At 46.0% G+C, this 22853-nt stretch overlaps 2 protein-coding genes across 9 annotated transcripts in view; one reads left to right on the top strand and one right to left on the bottom strand.

Moving 5' to 3' along the window:
- The window catches only part of LOC135171493 (odorant receptor Or1-like), a 97579-nt gene that overhangs the window by 6512 nt on the left and 68214 nt on the right, over positions 1 to 22853 (bottom strand). The gene's annotated exons all lie outside the window — the stretch shown is intronic.
- Positions 2895 to 22853, top strand: part of LOC135171487 (disks large 1 tumor suppressor protein-like) — a 90112-nt gene continuing 70153 nt past the window's right edge. For 2 of the 8 annotated variants that reach the window (XM_064138055.1, XM_064138056.1), the window contains exon 1: positions 2896 to 3201. The gene's annotated coding sequence lies outside the window, so the exon portion shown is untranslated. Of the gene's footprint in view, positions 3202 to 22853 lie in introns of all 8 variants that reach the window. The other 6 variants (XM_064138054.1, XM_064138057.1, XM_064138058.1 and 3 more) reach the window with 6 other exon arrangements.

Below are 22853 nucleotides of genomic sequence, written 5' to 3'. Positions count from 1 at the left end.
GGACTCAAGTCCCCGACTCGGGGGTGCAAACCCCCATCCCCAACCCCACCCTCACGACACCATAACCCCCCTCCACTTCATGCGCGTTCGTTAAACCCCCGCAATGGCCGAAAAGGGCGGGAAACCCTTCAGAATTCGAAATTCCCGGGTGATTTTCCCCCGAAAGGGATGAAAATAACAGTTCTCCTCACTCGTAGCTCGACTACCCCATCGATTCACTATAAAAACTGTTGAAAGCGACCGGGAGAATGGGGTTATAAAACCCGCTGCCTGCGTTGGCTGAAAATATGTTGGTGAAAAATTTGGAAAATTTATCTTTCAAAAAATTTCTTTCAATTCACGACACGGGAAAGCCCTCGATGGCACCCTCCACCCCCATACGCTGTATTTGTATGTACTCCACCGTATGCCAGCTACCCTATACCTATATTCTGGTGGGGTGAGTGAGATGTGAATCGTTCACGTTATGTTGGTACACAAGGAATGCATCTACAATCTCTTTACCAAACACGACACGATCTCTCGGTGAAAAATCACGAGGAGAAATCTAGTTTTCTCGCTGATACCATTTCAATTTGAATAACAAAACGAAATGATAAAAGATACGTCAGGTTTCATAACACATTCCGATATATCCAAAAGATGGTTCGAGGAATCCTCGCACCGGAAACCCTTCTCCTCAACAACCCCCTCAATTTGTTGATACAACCCCCAAAAATGAGGGCATCTACCCCTCGACAACGACCACTGACATCAAAAGTCAGTCACACTCCACCCCCGTCAACCCTTCGCTGGCAAATTTCCTCCCCTTTGGCCTCCAATTTACCCCCAAACGACGAAACTAAAACGAATAAACTATTTTGCAAGTTAAAATTTACCCCGAGTCAACTGACTGTCAGACATAACTTAAAAAGCTACCCCTACGTAGCCAATAAAAATTCAGGGGATGAATAAGTAACCGTAAACTCTGTTGCATTGTCAGTGTACAAATCGGCATCGAATTTTCTGGAAAGGGAAAAGTTTCGTTGGAGCTCGAAATAACAGGGGCGACCAGATGAAAGTTTAGGGTGGAGGGTAAAGTCTTCATGTACAGTAGTGGTCTGTGTTCAATGTAGTGGTGTGGCTGTGGTGAAAGAGGAATATGAAACGGGGTCGAGGGTTGCCTCTGGGTTCTCCATACAAGTCGCTTGTCTCCGTTGCGAAAACCGGACTAGTGTTTTTTGCATTTCCGCTTTCTTCGTCATCTCTTTTTCGAGGCTTTCATAATAATTTTTATCTCCCAGTTTTACTGTACCCATCCCAAAGGATAAACCACATTATCACGTGAGGTCCTTGTACATTTTCTGTGAAAAATGAGACGAGATAATCGGTGGTACTTAACAAGAAAATCGTATTTTTCTGTGAGCCAATTTGTGAGCGGATTGTGAGCGATTTTTATCGCTCAAAAATATTATCAGGAGCATAAACATGAAGTCATAGGACACGTGAAGGACAACTGACTCGGAAACACTCTTATTTTGTCAACAGGAACGTTGTGAGTCGCTTGTGAGCAGTTGTGAGCGATCTTCGAGCGATTTTGTCTCTCCCTGACGGGGCGGGGGGGACTCCCCGGGGGTGAAAACCTTCAATTAAGACTCACAATGAGCTATCGGCCCACTCGCAATCAACAGCCATGTCCGTAATGAGTGAAGAACCCCTAGAATAATTTTCCACCCCCGAGGAAAAACCCGGGGATCGAGCATGAGCTCGCGCATTCTCGAAATTTCCGTCGATGTTTTATCGTGTAACTCGATTAAATGAAATGCCCCGCTGCTTCATAGTTATTCTACCCTTTCGTGGAGATCGTTAAAGTTGTAATAGAAAGGCCCCCCCCTCGCGAACGTTTCACGTTACCGTCTGGCCCCTTTTTCACCCCCAAATACTCTCACCATTTCTTCACACTCACTCGATGCACCCCACGCCCTCGAGTTTTTTCTTCTTCAATACTTAATTAGCAGCTTCTTCGAGGCTAGACCTTTCGTCTGTCTTCAGTCCTTTTCTTCTTTCCGTTTCATAAATTTCAAAAGGACTTTGACGTCGACTGACGGCAGCTGTTTGACGTATCCAAGCTTTGCTGGTTTCTTCTGCGCTATAATTTGCTGGCGAATGTATCGAAGTGAAAGGTACAAAGGCACTTCGGTCTATTTGTTGTTGCAGTCTGTTGCTCACGATTGAATCAAAGGGCAGTAATGAGGTTGTGGATTGAACCAGAAATCAATATTTTTTATTCAATTAGCAGTTGTTGATTGATGACAACCTGATAGCGGAGGGTATTTACCCTTCCTCAAGGGTCTTTACCCTTCGTTAAGGGCCGTTACCCTTCGCCATCAGGTCATACCCCAGCCCTTCAGCTGGTGCATGACCTCACAACTTGTCCTTTACCTTAAAAAATCGTGTTCCTATGAAAATTAAAGGGACAACGGACGAAATCATGAGACCTACCCCTCATGATTGAAGGTAGAGGGCGGGTGATGAAGTGATTTATCACGGGGTAGACCACGAGAATTGAATCGTCAAACGGAGGCGAACGCTTTGATTGTGAGTGCGGGCCAAACGATCCTTGAGCCGTTGAAGATGAGGATAACGGCAACAAAGATGAAACAATTACAGGGTTGGAGGGGTGGAAAGCTCTGCATGTGCTCAGAGGGTGGGATACTACTGTATCCCTCGGAGGGTAATGTGAGATCGGCGGAGGGGTTGGGGGTGGGTGGTACAGGGGGTGGCTGGGAAGCGTGAGAATCGTTGAGTTTGCGCCGAGGGGTTGTTCTACCGTCGGAAGGGGTACCACCACCCGACGGACAGAGGGGAAACGTGGAGTTGAAGGCAGTCAGTGGCTCGACGCGCGTCACATCGAGTTCATCGTCGACGTTCCGCCAGTTCGTGATTGTTTATCATCACGATCAATCGGTTTAACGAGTGGGGTGAAATGGGGGATGAAAAATATTGTGTTATTCGCCTCTGGAATATGTGCCAGCGATAATTTTCGCTTTCCTCAGTTGACGGCTTCGGTCGACCGAATAAAAATTGTGATGACGACGAAATAATTGAAATTCGAGTGGATAAAATCGTTTTATTTCCAGTGAATTGTGCAGTTCAGTGACGAAACTGTGATTTTATCGTCGATTTCCCTGAAGATCCGGTTCACCCCTCGTTGAACCGCAGGTAGAGTATGACGACGTCATGAAAGGTCAATCCTCTGACGTGTCTGACCCCCCTGGACCTCTCCAACCCCCTCAAATAGGAGTCTGAATGGCGTCGCCTCGCGGCCGGTGCCCGTCGGGCCCAAAAGCCCCCGACAACTGACTGAATGACCGATCCAACTCATCGATTACCCAATTACTTCATCCCCCAATCCGACACCCCTCATTTATATCAATTCATTACCTCCGTACGAGCACATCTGCCGCCCCCACGTCATCCCACCCCTGGAAAAAAATTCCCATCCCCCGGAGTTTTCATATTTCGTTTATTAAACAAAAAAATTTCATTACGTCGATGCGATCTTCACCCGGCAAAAAAGCTCCTGAAAAGATCAGAGACTTCCTCAGCATCGGCTCGCATTATTCCCTCAATTTCTTCTCTTTCATTCCACTTTATTTTTGTACTTTCATTCGTTCTTTTGTTCCCCGAGAAAAATAGAAAAATTTACGTACATTCTCCTTGAGGGGATTGAAGTTAAACTTTTCCGCTGGATGTGATATACAACGTACACGATTGTACCCCCAATAAAGAGGGTCACTATCATCCCTTTCATACATTCAAAGTTTATTACGAATTTTCTTTCCCTCGTTCAACTTAAAACCCCACCCAAAAGAATAATAATCAAGTATTTCTGCATTTGAAAAGTTTTTCGTGGAAAACGTACTGTTTTCCACCCGCCAGACCTGGAATGAAGGTTTAGGGTGGCCGCTGGGGGGGGTGGGAGATACCGGGAAAGTTATAAGTAAAAGATGGAGCGAAGGGGAGGACCGAAGAAGGGGATGAAGGTAGACATTAACGATGAAGACAGTGGGAATGGGACAGTAGAATGAAACAAAAAGCCACTGTGGTTCACAGAATCCTGTTACATCCCCTCAACCCACCCCAACCCCAACCCCAACGTCCCCTCTGGTGTCTCACAACTTTTACAGAACTATAATGACTCGAAAAAAAAAAAGAAATTATGGGTTTAGCAAGAATTATCTCCGAGGGGGATGACCTGTGTATCCTTAGGATTTTTCCTCCCCTCCCAGGGGGTGAAACAACCCCTACAACAGCTTCTGAGCCGCAGCCCCTTCACCACCGGACGTTCGAGCATTTTTTCGAGTCGTTGTGAGCGACTTTCGAGCGAAGTCATCCCCTCGAATTTCGATCTTATTAATCCCAAATCTTCATCAACCGCTGCCCCCCACCACCACCCCTCCGGTAACTCGTTCCCCCACCCCCTCAACCCCTTCCTCCCGACGTCTTCCGGCCTCTTACCTCCCAACCCCATTCTTTCATTCACATTTCAACCCCTTTGCACCCCCTACATAACCTATATTGCGTACACCCCTATGTATAATTCTTGATGTATGTGCACATACATATGCAGTCGCGTTAGTTGATATACGACCACAACGTCGGATCATACTTTCAGCGTTCGTTCGCGTTCCGCTCCAAATCCCCCCGGTCGCTCTCTCTATTTTTTTCCGCACTTTCTATACAGAATTTTTTATCCCCCACCCTCCCTCCTCCCACCACCCATAGTTGTATCAGTCTTGGAAATTAAAATTAAGGTGAGGCCCTTCCATAAATCAAAATGTCTCCATTGTTTCAACGTACCACCGCATCCAGAAGATAAATGTGAGTCGTCGGGGGTCTCCGTAAACATTGACATTGTTATTGTTTGAGTAAAAACATTTGGCAGAATAGAATCGACTATTTTGTGGGAAACAATTGTCCAACAAAAGCGGAAAGGGCTATTGTCTGGGAGTTGATATCGACGGACGACGAGAGGAAAATATTTCGAGTTTTCTTTGAGCTCGAAACGGCTCACAAACGATTTTTTCCGAGTTCACTTCGAATTAGTCGGGCAGTTGTCACGAGAAACACTCGAGAGGTCCCAGAATAGGGGCCATTGTGGCTCCATTCGACGGATAATGGGGCGAAGGGTCGCTCAAAGAGGAAAACGTCACGTCCAAAAAATTCATCAACTCCACACGACACCATCAAAATGACCGGATTCAACGGACCATTTTATCTCATAAAAATTCCACTGCCTCACCCCCTACAACCCTTTCAACTGTTATGATAATCCATTGTTATCACTCAACTTCCAGCCTCCCTGGAAGGGGTGAATATTTTTTTTGAAACGAAAAATCGTAATGACCTTTCAAACTTTCAGCCGCATGATTCATGAACATTATTCCACCGAAAGCTCACCCCCGACTGAATTTTCGATTCCCAACTGCCTGACCTGGCATTTAACTCTATTATATTACCAGATACGATCAAAACACATTTTCACATTCAATAAATTCTACTTTAAATATCGCGGAGAACTATTGGTGCAAAGTAGGTCGTCAGCTATGAATTTTCATCGGATATTTTCACGGCTATTCAGCGTCATCATTTTTACACGACTGCGAAGATATTCGTGATAAAAAGTGGATATCATCCTCATTCCTGAATTCTCAGAGATAAAAGTCGGAGTTTCACACGTGCAATCGTCTCTAAACCGACGATTGAAACAGTTTTTCCTCGATCTTCACTTCCATTTTCATTCCAATTTGGTTCGTCAGGTCTTCACAAGCGGATGTATTTGATAAAAAAAATTATGACGTCAAAAAAACGTCAACCAACCCCAAAGATCGTCGTCTAGACCGGCCCTGGGGGTCGTCGGGGCCCTAAGGGACTTCCAAAGGTGCCCTTCCCCTCCAATAAGGCCCCCCAGGATTGACGGGGCAGAGCCACTCACAGCCGACGACGATAGACGTCCGACGGTGACGGTAAACGTACGAATTTTAGGAACTCACTGGGTGGAATATATTGTCACTGATATGTGAAGTTAAAGTTGAAGGGTTGAAACCCTGTCAGGGCTGGATAACGAAAGCTGACGGTAGTGCCGTCAAACGAAGTACCGTTGGAACTCAAACTACTTGTCCATTAGCTGGTTTGCACTCGCGTGTGTTTAATGTCCCTCGGGGTTATGCCACCGGGTCGACCCTCTCAGGACTCACCACTTAATACGAGATTTTACCCAATGACAAGGGCACTATTTACTCCCACAACTGCAATAATCACTTTCGAGGATGCGAGAAAGTCATTACGTTACAGTACAGGGGTTGATTCGAGGGGGTTGATCCCTAAAATAAGGGATTAAAAACCTACGGGGGTGTAATGAGGGCTTTTCGTTGAGGGGGATGGGTTTATCCTGGGGGTGAATCACTCTTGGGAACGAGGAGGAGCAAAATGGGACTTCTCCCGTCGGGGTCCAGGGGATGACGTAAACATCATTCAGAGAAGTGATATAACAATGTACCCTTTGAATGTGATTCTTCATGTAACAAATAGTGATGTCAAGTGGTTCATTTTACCCCGAAGTGTCTACGGCTTCTTCAGACACTTTGTCGATGTCCTGAGGGTTTACTCTATCCCCACACCCCGGCTTCATCGTCTCCAACATAGTTTAGGGTACTGGAGGATGGGGTGAGCGAGGGTGGAGGGTTTGTTGAGACTTAAGTAGGCGCCGTTTCGACCGCTTTCAACCCGCTGCCAGTGAAATATAAGCCACGTCTCTGGGCACAATCTCCTGCCCCCCCCCAGCCCCTGAGATATTCCCGTCTCCACCCTTTCCCCGGGGGTTGAGACCTCTTCTGCCCTTGTGTAACCGATTTTGAGTGCCAAAGTCACCGCGTCGTGTCGATGGGCTTGACCCAGTGGAATCCATCAAGATTTATTGTTTTGCCATCAATAACTCCGATGTTATTTCAATTACTGGAATACCGGGACAACGTCGGCGCTGGTTGTACCACAACTGAAACGAAAGTAGACACGTACAATTCTCCAAAGTCGGGGTTAGGGTACTGAGTTTGGTACGTGGAAGCCACAGTGGTAGATAATTGCTTTGAAGCCCTCACTCTCGTGGGGTTGAGGGTGGAGATCTCTATGAAGAGTCTAGGCACGTGCCTGGGTTCACCGAGAATGCCGCGATGAGGGTTAGGATCGAACGTGTTAAGACTTTGGGGTTGAAAAATGAGTCAAGTGCGTCTTCAATTGGGCATTCCCAAAGATTCTGACATGTTGGGAAAGACTGACGGATATTGTCAAGCTCTGGCTTTCCCTGGTGGTCAATCAGGTCGTCCCCTCGTCGAGGGGGTGGAGGAACCCGAGGGGTTCGATGAAGCCGACTTAATATCGCACCGAAAAATCGGAAGTTCAGTTGTGTCAAGACCCAATTCATCAGTTGATTTCTCACCAAACAAACCCTAGCATAAACCCACCCCCGTATCATCTCCCCCCACCCCCGTAGAATAAATTCTCTCCAACTCCAGCGGAAACGATTGGCGCCGCAGCAAAATCCACCCCTTTATCCAAAGCCTTGATTATAAGACTTAAATCTGAACTACATTCTACACCCCCAATCAGTGCCTCAATTCACGTACAACACGTCCACACACCCTCATCACGAGTGGTTTTGGAGTTATCATTATTCCAGAAGCGGATTTCCGACCTGATCACATCCACTGGCCCGTGGAAAATTAAATTATAATCGTAGCTGAATTGTAACAACTACGGGAAGTGCACCCCACCAAACTCCCACCCCATTTCAGTCGATTTTTTCATCCCTTTCGAAGGAAAAATGACTGCCACGAGGGGAAATAAACTTGTTCCCGGATTGTGACACGAGATTTGGTGGTGGTTTCAATGGGTTTACGTAGTGAAGTATCCACAGGAGTCTAGGGATTCTCAACTGCCACAAAAATGTCCATAACCGCACCACCATTTATACCGCCCCCTACTTTCATCGATTTTCCAGGGAGTTAAGACGGCCAATCCGACGTTCCCCGAACTTTTCCTTTCATCTGCCACATAAATATGAGAATAACCAGAATCGTGTACCGTACGTTACCGGATAATACCGAGCTCTCGGATTCTACGAACGTCTTTTCGATTTTTACTCACTCCTGAGGCCCTTATTTCGATAATTAATGATCCTGGGACTCACCAGTGGAGCAATCCCTTCGCCCGGCGGAGCCGTCTTCCAGTCGTTTCCCACATTTTTTCCGGGACTTTCCCCCCGAAACCACCCCCTTCCACCCCCAAATCCCACCCAACCACCGCTCCGCCATCAAGTCCATTTATTCAGGGGAGTTCATCGTAAAAATTATCTCTACAGCATCGACTCTGGTGAAGCTGTGGGGTAGCTGGGGTAGTCATTTGTGGAATTGACCACCTGGCCAAAATGCCCATCTCTCTCACCCCCTAGCGCACGTGTGACCAGGTCACAACCGTCGGTTCGAGGTAATTTGTTAACCGGATTTGAATAATACGAAGAGTAGAACAAAAAAAAGGGGTGCGTTGGACGGGGTATGAGGCGTGTCGTCAATTCCTCCCCAATTAGTACCAAAATAAACGTATTTTCCCCCGCCACTAGTATATTTTATGAATTTACGAAAATAGTCAGTGGTATACGCTCGCGATAATCACATTCGCCCCCTCGATATCCACAAATTTATCCAGTTCACCCTCTCCTCGAATCTCTCCCCTAAAACCCACCCCTAGCGGATCCTGAATCATCCCGACCGGAGCAGTCGTCTTCGCCCTCGTTCCGATCGGGTCTAAGGCCCATTAATTAAGACCCAATCAAGCGAGGTTAATGTCGACTGCATCAACCCCCCGATCAACCTTCATAAACAACATGGCGACCATCACAATCAATGAAACCTGGAAGTTTCCGCTCGGAAGCAGAAGGGAAAGGGCGAAAAAAAAATGACAGCCATTGATAACGGAGCAATAACCACCGAGTGGTTATTAATTACTCCAATATCGGTGTCCACGTACCAACTCGAATGATATAAGAGTTAATCCCCCGAAGTGTATACCCTACCCCTCTCTTTTTCACCCTCACCCATCACATTGTCATGCCACTACACTATTCACCCGCCCTTCTGTCTTCAGCATCTATTTGCATCGTTGCATATGTAGTTCGAATAATGTACTCGAGCCTCATATATCTGATGTTTATGCAGTCTCTTTGCATTATCCTGGGATACCCCGAACTACTACAAAAAGGTACGCATGACTCCAGAATTTACAACACGAAAATTCTATTCTTGAGAAGCGAGAAAGAAAAATATTGGCTCATGTTCAGGAATTTTTTGGTGTGTCGATGGCGGAGGTATTCTTCTTTCGAACAATTTAATGTGACAGTATTTTTCCGGTCAAAAATTGACGATCCGGAACTGTATTTTATTGACATGACAGGAGGCAGTAAAAAATTGTACGAAAAAAGCTCCGCAATCGAGAATTTTATTGCTGATCCAGGGCCCGGATGGTTACGGCCCTGGAAACAACTTCAAATGTTCACCCTGAGGGGGTGACACAGCTCCCCATCGCTGTCAAAGGCTTTACCGATGCCTCCAGGGGCGGAGTCGGCTGTTTTTTCCTGGAAATCACTCGCTGGAAAAGGACTTCGTCATTTCCTGCCGGATTGCCAAGGCCCTATCAGACCCAGACAAGCGGGAAGTTCTCGTCTGTCTTCCGCAGTTGGCAACTGCCCCATCGCGATCGCCCCGATACGATTTCATCAGATAGTACTCGACCTGGCGCCCTGACATGACCAAAATCCGATGACAAGATCATCACTTCGTAATCCCGTTCCCCATGAGGCCCCCGGGAGGATCTTCCTGCGATCTAGCCATCATATTTCTCGACTCGAGGACACCCCAACCAAATCCCATCCCCTAGAGGACACCCTGATCAACCCCTGACTCCCAGGAACGCGGAAAAGACGTTCCTGGGTCTGAATATCCAGACGGTCCCAGATTTTTTGGATTTCTGCGATCTTAAATGTCCCAACAGTCCCATAATCACATCCCCCAACACCTTCAGCTCGAGCCTGACCCCTCCCAGGACTTCTCCACCTCCAAGAACACCATCCAGACTCTCATCTCACCTCACATTCTCCCGTGACCTTCAATTTACATTAATAATGTACCTTCTCCTTTCCTACCGCCAGTCCGCCATTCACCTTTGTGCCTTCTACCCTTCCCTGAATCTACTGGGAGTTTTCTTAATTAATTACTTCCATGGGATAAAGTGGTGCCGGACTCAACAACGACCTGGGAATTTAAATAGCACCGACTCGAGTGGCAGTCTTGTTCTTTTCTTCATGCTACGTTTATTTTCTTCTCCTCTTTTTCAACCCCCAAGCCCACCCCCCGTATATTCTATTTTATCTTCCGCCATTTTTTTCCCTTTCGCCTGCTCCGCCACTCGTTTCCTCGTTCTCTTCGCTGGTGAGTTCATTCATCTGATTCAAGAGCTTGAGATAAAGAGGGCGAGAGATGCGCCAGGAAGGGGTGCAGCTACTTCGGAGGCGACGGGTGAATGGGAAGGGATGAGGGTGTGTTCGGATGGATAGGGGATTTTTTTTAAAGGTCATTGGGTTATCGTTTACAGTGTAACCTGTTGATTTTTTATTTCATCATCTTCTGTTCGTTAATCCACTTCAGGATCATCAAATCCATCAGATTCACACCCCTAACTGCGATTCGAACGTTCCAGACGTCGGTGATGATGGAAAAATCGTGAGTCCATTAACGTACGTTAAATCAATTCTATCAGTTCATCGAAAAAGGGCAGGTTCAAGTGAACCATCGCCTCGAGCCAGTGAAACCGACAGATGATTGATTCCCCGAATGCTCGCCGATATCGATTCTCCAAAAATCCAGTAAAATATTCCTTTCAAATTCAAAAAAACCTCTGACAGAGATGTCTGGCCGGTTCAGTACTGCTGAAGCACTCCGATATTGTTGATCAAAAAGCTCGAAATTCCTTGGCCGAATGTCAAAATACCGGGGAGTTATACAGTCGTCCTGTGTATACATCAAGTCATGGAACGACCCGATTATCGATATGATAGAGGGTGGGAGGTTCTCGTTATTTTTCACTGGAATCACGCCAGCGTTGGGGGAACGTCAGCAGCGGGAATGCGATATTTTTTATCTGAAATTCTGTATCAGGAAGTGAATACACTTCGGGATTGAATTGTAGGGAAAATTAGAGGGGAATAAAATGGAATTGCGATATTAAAGTTGCGGATCAGACTGTCAAAGCTCCTGGACACGGCCCTTCGATCACGTCCTCAGCGACTGCCCTGACTTAGGGCCTAGGATAGGGTCCTCTTACGGTTTCTGGTTTTGTGAATATGTTAGTATGAAGACCCTTTAGCTCGTAGTTCATTTCCCATGAAAGCTAGGGGTGACTGAGATTGTGTTATCGCAACTTCGATAACTTGAATTGATAAGGGACGTTCTCACTCGAAGTTGTAAAACATTTACTTCGTATACAGATGTGTATTTATTCAATATTGCAGATTCGATACGACGATATCGGGTTTACGCGTCATTTCATCTTAAGCGATTCCGTTTTATGGCCCGTAATAAAATATATTGTTTATTCGGTGATATGATGCCGATGTTTACCCCCGACGAATATCAATAAACTTCAACGATTGTATTTGGAACCAGGACGAGTATCTGAAATCAAAGGATTCGATGGGCGGAAAGGAATTCCGCATATGGGGAACGTTCACGTCTTGATCGTCTTCTCAATAACAGAAAATGGTATCCTCCAGGAGGATGCGATGTCCTGGGACTTACTACTACAGATGGCACGATCAATCGGTCGTTCCAACCCCCGAGTTTTTGACTAGCGATTTGAAAATTAGGGTGGGACGATCCGAAACAAGGGCAGGATGACAAAACAATGAACGAGGGGTGAATAAATTTACGGTCTCGAGGACGACTTGATGTCGAAAGTTGACAGGGTAAAGGTGCGTCCACCAGATCCCTAAATGATAGGGGCCTTAAGTCCCTTCGGACCCCGTCCAAAAATCCTATCCAACAATTTCTTTAAAATGTCTACCGTATGTATTAGATTGTCCTCATTCGCTTTATTCTCCTGTTCTCCATTTCACTCCCTCTTCGATCTCCCTCGCCCCTCCCGCACCCTCGGGCTTCGGCGCACTGGACCACGGCATCCCCCACATTCGATATCTCTCAACCCGTTCGCCCCTGTTCATTACTCGTTTCTTCCTCATCTTCAGGACTCCTCCGTCTGGGTCTGGTGAGCCCAGCAATTTGCTCCCGTTGATTACTCGACCCCGATGACGAGCCGATGACGACATCGAAGCAATTCACCGATTCGATCGAAATATACCAATGAATATTCTCGTGCACAGAAAGTTCCTCATGTTTCACTCGAAACTCTGCGGATCTACAATCACATACTCCGGATATAAAGTAAAATAACCCCTAAATTCAATTTTACAATTTCGGGGCAAAAGGGGAAGAGTAAAATTTTTGTTTCTTCAGCTTTGAACATCCAGATTCTCATTCAACTTCTGAGCCCTTTGTGAGCGCTTTGTCGACCACAAAGAGAGGAAATTTCAAGGCTTTGTGGAATGCCGCGATATTACCAAGTTTTAGAGATGAAATTTTCGAAATATTCAACTGAATGACCTCATCACCGTACATTTTAATACTCGAGACCTGGAAATCCATTTCATCCTCATCGGATGGTGTACACACGCAATAACTGACTATTTATAATGAGCTGGTAATTATCTCTGATTGTGTGTCATCCCAGTTCATATCACGAGAGAGATAATTTCCTGAAAAGTTTCGTCGAGGAGCTTTTGACATATCACTCCGGGAGTTTTCGGATTTTACTACCTCCCAGGTTCTACTTCTTATCTGTGAGATTCCCGAGGATCGTCGGTACACAAATTATGGCCCTCGGACAGGATTAACCCCCTCGAAGGAAAGGGGAAACTTGGATTTGAGTGAGATGGATTTACTCCTGTGATTCTTCCCCACTTACCACATGCGTTTCAGCTCCAAATGATAAAACGGTTCCGTCTGAATAGTTTAGGGGATGAATTTAGTACAGACGGGGGCGCAACCCCCTCCGATAGCACCCCTCCGTCGTCTGCCTGCTTTCGTCTCCTAAAATCACCCAAAAAAATCTCGCTCCTGATCATCGATCGAGTCCTGACATCGTACGAGTGGGTCCTACCTCGATCGACCCATAGGGCCCACCCCTCCGACCTCCCCAAGTCCCCCAAAGGGGGTGTCAGGCCCCCTTCGATCATCCCCCCCTCAAATACGGTACCGTCGTCTCGCGATCGACTGCCGATTCCTTCCGCCGCGTCCGCCATCTTCCGATTCCATCCGCCATCTTCGATTAATCGATCTTCCAGATCATCTACCCCATCCCTTCCCCTTCCACTCACCCCCCAAAGCCCCCGAGACTGTCACCCCAACACCGAATCATTTCCTTCCCCGTCGCAAGCTCAACGATCCCCACGAGCTTTTCGAAAATCAGTGACTTAATGTCGACACGCAATTTGCGGTTGTCATTCACAATATGCACACATGAAACGCGTCACTAAATGGTATTAACGCGGATGCTACCGAATACAGTTGAAGCCTCACCCAACAGATATGGGGTGGCCCGATAGCCCGGAGGGCAAACATTACGAATCTATCGATCCCATATAGAACTGTAGTGCCGTGTGCTAAAGCACGCAACAGTGAATGCCCCATTGTAGGTGGGTATACGCATATTTAACAATACGGACGTCGATGCTTATTCCCTCGTTACGGCTTCTGCAAGCCCTCTCGGCACAGGTGGGTGTCGTTTTGTCACGCTATAACGCGTTTCATCTCTATCCACCTCTTTATTCACCCTCTAGCCCCCCTCAACCCCTCGAAAGCTCATATCTCCAGGGCTCACTGGGCCCCTTTGCCGGGCGAAATTGATGGCAATTCGCTTGTGGTTCGATTTTACACGAATATTCTCATAACTGAATGCACACTGACATCGTCGTTGAGCTTTATCGCGCGGTCATTCTCGTCGGACGTGAAAGGAACCGGTGAAAGTACGAGAGAATTTGTCCACAAATGATGGGAATTATTCTGCTTGAGGTAGGAATTGGTAAATTGGATGGAATGGGATGCAACACTTGAGTTGACGTATCGTCTGGCTGGAAAAAAGTAGATAAAGATGGGGTGGTTTGGGGGGTGGATCGCTTTCCGCGTTTCCTTTCCGCCCTGTCCTCTGTCTCATTGAAGGGCCCATTGTAAGTCATCCGCGAGGTCGGACCCCACTTTTGGGTACGTCAGGGACGTCATGGGATGATGGCGTCCCTGGGCCTTGTCGGCGGGAAACGACTTTCCCCCTTCCGGCTTCCGCTCGTCCCAACTGCGACCGCGAAATCCTAAACACAATTCATCACGTTCGCAGTACAACCGATAAAACTCCGTATTCGAGTATTGATCATAAAAGGGGTGGTTAAAAGCCCATGAACGTCATTTCAATTCATCCCCCTCGACGTTGTAATTGAACCCAAAGTGACAGTCGTTTCAACCCCCGTAGCTGCCCCAAAAAAGACCAGGAATTTTTCCCCAGCGACTGGTGAACGAATACAGAACTGGAAAGATGTACTCGATAATTACAAAGGTCACTGATGACGTGGGTCGTAACGAGAAGGGAAAAATAAGGGATGAAATGGGTGGAATAAGAGAAAAAGAGAAATGAAGGAAAAAGTCTGGTACGTCTGGTGTGATAATAAAAATCTCTCCGGTTCCAACATCTCTCGGTGATAACCGGACACGTCTGGAGAAAGGGAGTGAGGGAATGGGCCTTTCCCAAGTTACTTTCCCTATTACTCGTTTGCATATCATTTGCCGGCCATCATGAATATTCATACACTTGTATATTTCCCAGAGTTCTCTATTATATGGCGGCAATTAACGAGTACCTGGTGGCTATTACGTGGCCGTAATCAACGAAAATACATTTGAAGGGCCGATTCCTAGTTAAATAAAGGTTTAGGGAATCAAGGGATGAGTTTAGGGAACGAGGATTGCTCTCGGAAAAATTTTACAAGTGAATTTTGATGGAAAAGGAAAGGTCCCGGTCCGGGATTTGAACCCGGAACCTTCTGAGGACCCTACGGGAGCCCTTCGGACTGAGCTTTTCGGCTCCTAATCACTTCTTCATCTAGGATTCCTCGTCTATATCAAGCTCCGCCGTTCGTCTTACGGAAACGCACTCAAGTCCCTTGCCCTTACCCTAATTAGGGCCTTACAATCCGCCAAAACGAAGAAATGGACCGATTGCAATCATTAATCCACCGATTGCGGTAGAAACGAAGAAAAGGCCAAGATAATCCAACGATTTGTCGATCGTCTACCAATTCATTACTTTTGTCAGTCCCATCACGTTCCATAGAAACCTCGTACGTTAACGAACAGAATCGAATGGTTGTATCGGGGTAACTTTGTACCCCATCTGTTACCGCAGTCTCTTGATCGATCGCCTGTCATAATTATTGATTATAAGCAATGAGAGGCACTCGATGTGCGGTAGAAGTGTTGGCCCGCGGGACTAGACTTTCCCTCGTCTTCTTTTCCCAATAAATTTTGTTAACAGACTAGAGTTTTGAAAAATTGTATCAACTTGTCTTCAACCGGAAGGGACTGTCTCCTCATTAAATATGTGTCCAGTTTCCGTAAAACTATTTTAACGCTGAAGAGAAATCCGTCTAATTTTGGATATTAAAATTTGATAGTGAAAATTCTGTGATTATCATCTCTTGTTCAAGCGCACATGCGATGCGAGTATTCTGTCATAATGAGATATGCGAGGTACGCCGAGTCTATTGAGAGAAAAAATTTAATTAGGAAATGACGAAAGCGTATTGTTGGAGGATAATAAAAGCTCGAGGATAATTCTTTGCTGCAGCACCACGAAATACCACAGTGTTGACCTCCAACAATTTCCACGACTTGATGTTTTCCAAAAACTTCATGAACATTAAATTCCTAAAGTCAAATATTAAAAATGTTTGTTGAGAGTATACGATACTCAAGGGAGAACGACTAACAGAAAGAGAAATCAACCCCTCGACGTGGTGTTTACCCTCCGCGGAAGGACAACCCTTTTGATACCTTCGGGACCGCCTCCTGGTTCCGCCCAAAAAGGCCCTTCTAGGGTTCGTTCCGCCGAACACTCCGACATCTCCAATAGTCTCATGAGATCCAGAAGCTCCCCCCACAGGACGCGGTGACCTCCGCCATCAGGATTAGCCCTTTTTCAATCACGATCCGGATCTACTTCGTCGCAGCTCCTTGAACCCACCGGCTGCGTCGAGGAGACAAGACCGAAGTGGAAGATACGATTCTCGATTGCGGATCGAGGGGTTCCACCCCTTCTGCTTCATTTCACTCTACCCACCCTTCAGCACCCACCCTTCAGCACCCGCGGTTACCCTACAGTCGGCTCATCTCCGGCGATAGTACCTCCGGTGCGATCAATCCACGTCAAACGTTACGACGTTTGCCGTCGGCACCACGACTTTTACGTGGAATATTCGTGATGGTTTCAGGAACGACAAGTGTTTCCTCAGGATTAAACTGAGGTCCTACGATAAACGTAATCATCAGCTCGTGTATCCGTGACGATAAGAGAATATCTCGAAGGCTATCGATAACAAGTATCTGATGTTTGTCGAGTTCTCCCAGAAAATCAATCCCTTTCCACGTCTCATCGACTGAACACGATAAATCGATTCACCCACATGTTCCAGACCCTTCCAAAGGGATGATTTATCCGAGTGAAATCATCCCTTCAGGGAAATTTCACATTTTAATTTCCAATTTTCTCTTCTCGTCCGTATTTCATCCACTTTGTGTTCCCATATTTTCCTATCATTCGATTCTCACCAGTTTATTTATCATATACGAAATAGCCAGACCAAAATTGAGAATTTGTTCGATACAATATGCATCCGGAATCGTTTTATGGTACCTACGATTTCCCGGTGGTAGTGCGTCAGTCTCATAAATATTCCAGTCATATCGTTATATTCCTCTCAATTCTCGATATTTATACATTCTCATCGGCTTTTCCTGTACATTTATAAACCCTCGGTGTGTACATACATGAGGTATTGACTAGTTCATGTACACAGCTGCCTGGTCTATTGTCATCGAACCGTGAAAAGGGATATCCCAAATGAACCCCCACATATTGGAAAGTTCCTCGAGGTCTATCACCCGAATCGATGGCCCATCGGAACGATCAATCAGTGATTGATCCCTTAAACCAGACTCTGCCTTCGACAAAAGACAATTTTGTCTTCAAATCGAGGTGTTCGAAGGGCTGTGGCAGCTCCGGGGATCGACAGACCGTTCGAGGATATTTTAGGCCCTTTGGGGTGACCCTTGACAGCCGACAAAACTATCGAAATCGTCGGGAAGATGGCGCTGACCCTTTAGTACACCGACGCCACCGCGTCGCGGCGCTGCCGGCGCGGCCGTTTCTTCCCCTACGGAAGCGCCGGTTGCTCGAGCCCTGACGTAGAAGGGTGCAATTAAAAGGGAATTTTTTCATCCCCTACCCTCGAGTACCCCTCCCCCCTGTTATCAAGTAGAGACAGCCAAAAAAAATCTTCAACATCCCTCGACTCGAATATCCGAGGGACTAGACCCTGCGGATGAAGTTAATGTTCGGTACGTTCTGTAATCAACTGGAGGAGTTCTCGACTTCAAAGGACATCATCGGTTTATCCGGCTGTATTTTATTTCATTCCTGTACGCACTTCATCAGCGGACGTCTCGGTGGAAATTTCGGGGCTTTTCATAGTCGTATTCATGAGGTTCGTTGTCCTTTTGATGGATCAATTTGGAGGGTAGAACGGAAATACATATTTTATGATATTCAAATACTGATAGGCAATTGCACTTGACGGTTCAATCAATTCGAGGCGAAGGGCTATCACGAGAGCTTGTTTATGGATCGATGGATAATCCAGGCCTAGATGAGGCCCAGATGAGGCCTGGATCAGGCCTAGATGAGGCCTGGACGCCTGGCCCAACTGGCCCTGACTTTTTTTCGTACCCCCCATCGTCGGTTTGACGATTAAAAATAAAGGAACAAGATGGTGGCAGTGAATGCAGCCGTTTACTCACATTCATAAAGTTCCACTAACTACATCAATACGAAATTGGTGGGGGAAATAGGCTGAATAAAACGGGTGAGTTGAGTGGTGGAGAGAGAGTGGAAACGGGGAGTTGACGAGCTTTGTGAATGCCTAGGGTCCAGGATACAAAAGGCTTTGCACAAATTTCATCTGCAAATTGAGAACGTTGAAAAAGTAGACATAATAGAGAGTCTTCTATCCTCTTTGTGACCATTATCCATTTGCACTGTCGTCAGCCAGTACTTCCGTCATTAAAATATTCAACACCTCGTTTTCCCAAAGCAATTGCTGTCCCTTTTCAATTTTTTCAAGTACTTCATTGATCCCGAGGGTTCAATATTGATCGTCAGTTGATTTATCAACGACGTCACCGACGATTATCGTGAATAAGGCCCAGGTCCCGGTTCGGACCCAAATTCTTCATTACATCAAATAGAGTCGTGACCAACCCCAACCCTCATCAGGGCTTCGGTTATTCCCCTTCCCAGTGCCATAATATTCACTGTATTCAATCTTCACGAGTGAAAAAAAAATTTAATAAACATTTAACGACAGTTCTTGCAACAGAAAATCCCGTATAAAAGTGAAAAATAACTCGCATACATCCGAGGATATTGGATGCTCCATGTGGATAGATATATGTTCCGTTGATTACTTTTTCCCTCCGATCTACCGCGCCTTTCGGTTTATGACAACGATAATGGACAGTTGTTTTGAGCGTATCATGGGACCACTACAGCTTTTATTGGTTCTAGCTTACAAACACGCTCGTTGGTACAGCTTCAAGTTGCTTGGAATCTTCCTTCATAGATCCGTTAGAATCTAGGTTTTATGCTTGGAGAGGGTTGAGGGTTGAGGGTGTACTTGCTTGACCGATTGCAGATTTTCCATTTACGACATCGTAAAGCTTTCTCGGCGATAGCTTTTCTTGGCCGGGAGCTTTTTTAAAGAGGTCATATTTCTCAAACGATAGAGGATATCTGGTAGTCCTTCGTCCAGGGAGTTCTGGTACATTTTAATCCCCGTGAGGGGTAAATATTGCGGTTAAATGACCGATGGAGCACTGACCGATGAGATTTTTTGATGAATCATATTGTTGAGGGCGTGAACTCAATCTCCGATGCTCGGATTCTGAGGAAATTGATTGGTTTCCATTTTCGTTCATGCGAGAGGAACGAGAAGGGATGAAATGGAGAGGGAAGGAGGAAAGCCATAACGATAAATAACGCAAGGTGGTAATTTAATTCGATTGTGTGACGCAGAAATAAATTTGTGTTCTTGAATCGTCGTAGCGTGAATCCGGAGGGTTCGGTCCTGCATCAGAATGAGCCTCGTTGAACCAGGATATTGAAGAAGGGTAGGGTAAGGGGTGTGGGGAGGGGTGAAAACTAAGGGGTGAAAAGAGACATAAACTGAAGGGACGAGAAATGACGATGGGAGATCGGGATTGAGCTTCAAAGTCTTCCCGGTTCTCTGGGACTAAGAAAAAGGCATTTTTCCTTCAACCCCTACCACCCTCTTTGTAACCCACCCTTCCGCGACGTCCACCTGTGACCCGTATTCGTCATTCAACGTATTCATAACCGAAATTTATACTGATTTCACGTTTTCGAAGGGGATTTCATCAAATTTATCTACAAATCGACTGTAAAATGATCGATTATGTCCACGAAGGCCGTCGAAAATAAAAAAAAATGTACAAGGCTAGAGTAAAAGCTCGTAAAAGTCCCCGGGACAGGGGAAAACCTAGAATTTTTCAAAAACGAGGAAAAAATCTAGGGAATTATCTCTTACACAGTCGAGCAGTCCAGTCGTATAGTCTCATAAGGCCAGTAATACGAGCGTCATAACGCTCCATAAAGTTGGAGGACACGAGACGCGTTTATCCGTCGGATCCGTCGTTTGTACATTTTTCCCTCCCCTATCCTTTCCATTACATTTTTCTCATGATAAAAAAGTCTAACCGATTTAATTATTTTTTTCCCACCCCAGAACTGCCAAAAGACACGACACGTTCACGGGGACAAGACCGAGGAAGACTATGAGTCCCAAATCGTGGTACGTCTCTCAGGAAAATCACTTCTGATCACGTGGGTTCAATCGATCTCTCGATTGATCACAACCCCCTCGTCGACGATAACAATAATAATGAATCAATAATCTAACCGATGTAAAAGTGGACTGAACCATCTCTACGTACAATTTAATCGTCTCTCCCTTCCGATTTCTCTAAGAAATAAATCAGCCGGGGTGAGGGCTGGCGGCATTAACCGGGGGTGAGGGTAAAAACTGATGGGGCTGGGTTTGGGCATAAATAACACGGGGGTAACTGCCGTGTCTCACATCCCCGAGTGATATATCGATCGAATGGAATTCAGTCCAGACGCGCACTTTAATGATCCCTCCTTCTGTTCAACCTCCCCTTTCCACCCCCTCGTCACCTTTTTACCACCGGAAACTTTCCCTGGGCCTCTCAGAGGGCATCAAAAGGATTAGTTGCGAAGCGGCAACATCTCTAAAGGCGAACTAATGTCAAAATGAATCCTCAAACTTCTTGAAAAAAGTTAGCGTCTTATTACCAGGAAAGATCGGATAGAAGTCAGCCCTTTTAGATTATATTTTTCAAGTTGAATAAAGTTCTCTCTCCGCGGAATGTTAAGAAGGAAATTGGGTTCTAAAGGGCGCAATAATGATTATACGAGCGTCGACGAGTCATTTCAACAGCCGGAAACCGTTCCCGTGACGTCACAAGACCGTGAGGGCAGCGTAAACGTCCGATTTAACATGTGAATAGCTTAGCATTCATCATAGGAAGGCCCAGGCCCGAAAATTGAGGCCTCTGAGCCATCGGCTACCTTCACGCTTAAGACTTTTCGCTCATTAGCCGGTGTATTATGCGCGGGAAATTCAAACGGACGCGTAAAACGCCTCGAGATCTCATTGAGACTCTCTATTCACCCTAATCCATTTCTAATGTAATAAAACATTTCCTCCGATAGTAGAGTCGCAAATTTATCATTCAAATTTCATGCAGCTGCTGTAGAACTACATTAACAATATGTTCACATAAAAAAAGTGTGAAAAAAACCTTACGACTGAGAGCAGAAAAAGTGTGATCGTTTAACGATCATTTAAACTCAACGATATGCAGTGCACGTGATGTGTTTCATGAAAAATTTAAATGCATAATACCGAGGAGGGTGGAAATTTACATTTTAATGTAATCCCCCGTGTGGTTGGAGGATTTTTGACAAGCCTCCTCCAATAAAGCATAAATCCATTAGCTTATTTTAACAGAGGAGACAGAAAAAAAGCTCAACAGGAGCTATAAAATCCCGGAGAAAAGATCAGATTAGAATTCACTCGCAAATTTACCGCATCACTGGAAAATCTGGGGGTTGAAAAATGAGACAGAATCACTGAACTGATGAACACAGGGTACATCCACGTTGTTGTTTCACATTCATACCAGGAGTAGGTAGTTCACCAGTAAGTACTCCCTCCGTGAATCCCATCCCAGATAAGTATCCCTCTTACCTTGTCTGATCATGGACGTGAGGTCCTTTTGCTCCTCCGCAATTCCACCCTCAACCCTAACTCTCTACCGCATTGGTGATACTGAGTCGTTTCTCCCAGTGAAAAACTTTACTCGTTTTATCCGGAGAGAGTTGAAATAATCCTGGGACAAACTGAAGCTTAGGAACGTGCAACTTGGAAAAAGAGATGAGGTCCTCAGAGAAATTTTAAACTATTAGAAGGGGTAATTTTTTTTTGGTCTCTTGGTTTATTTGAGTTCAAGAAATGTTCAACGGATGAGAGATTTACTGTTCATGACAGTCAGTAAAGTCGATTTTACCCCGGCTAACTTCGTTCGTGGGCCCTTGTCCTTATTGGTCAGTGGGTCCGAGACGGGAAATTCAAAGGGCGCGAAAATTCCTGTCGCTCGGGGGACGAGACAGAACGAGATATCACGACCAAACTCTTCCCCCCGTCATAAAACCCCCCACCCCCAGCCCAGCAAATTAATATAGACACTGTATACGGTACATATTTCATCCCGACGTTCGTCTTCCTATTCCTGCGACGGGTACCTTCGAGCAATACGAAACACCATTAGCTGCCGCGTCCAAGTTCCGAGTGTACACGCTTGACGTAATCCCTAAGTAATCTGTATCCTGATACTTCTGCCGGTTCTATCACCCCCTCAGGGCTCTTCACGGTCTAGCTAACTCAGGATGAGTTGACGTATAGCCTGTCCTCTCGCGCTCATTCAACATCATCAACATTTGATATTACATTCGGTGAAAACTTCCCCCGAAGTCGCGTCATCTCGATATCAATGAGAAAATCGTGATACCGACTGTCGGTAAAGAAGTTTCAGCAGAAGACAGACGTTTTTCGTTCCTTCAGGACGTCGAACGATCTTCCTAACGACACGTCCCGAGTCATTAACCCCAGTCGACGCCGGAACGAGCGTCGGATCGAGTTCGATCGAGCGATAACGAAACCCGGCCCCAGCCCAGATTCGCAAGGCTGCCGCAACGTTGGGCGAATCGATTCCGAGTTAAACCGCACGTTT

Source organism: Diachasmimorpha longicaudata, chromosome 20, assembly GCF_034640455.1.
Source record: "Diachasmimorpha longicaudata isolate KC_UGA_2023 chromosome 20, iyDiaLong2, whole genome shotgun sequence".
Classification (NCBI taxonomy): domain Eukaryota; kingdom Metazoa; phylum Arthropoda; class Insecta; order Hymenoptera; family Braconidae; genus Diachasmimorpha; species Diachasmimorpha longicaudata.
Note: the sequence above shows the minus strand (reverse complement) of the source record. Positions and strands in the feature narration are given on the sequence as shown.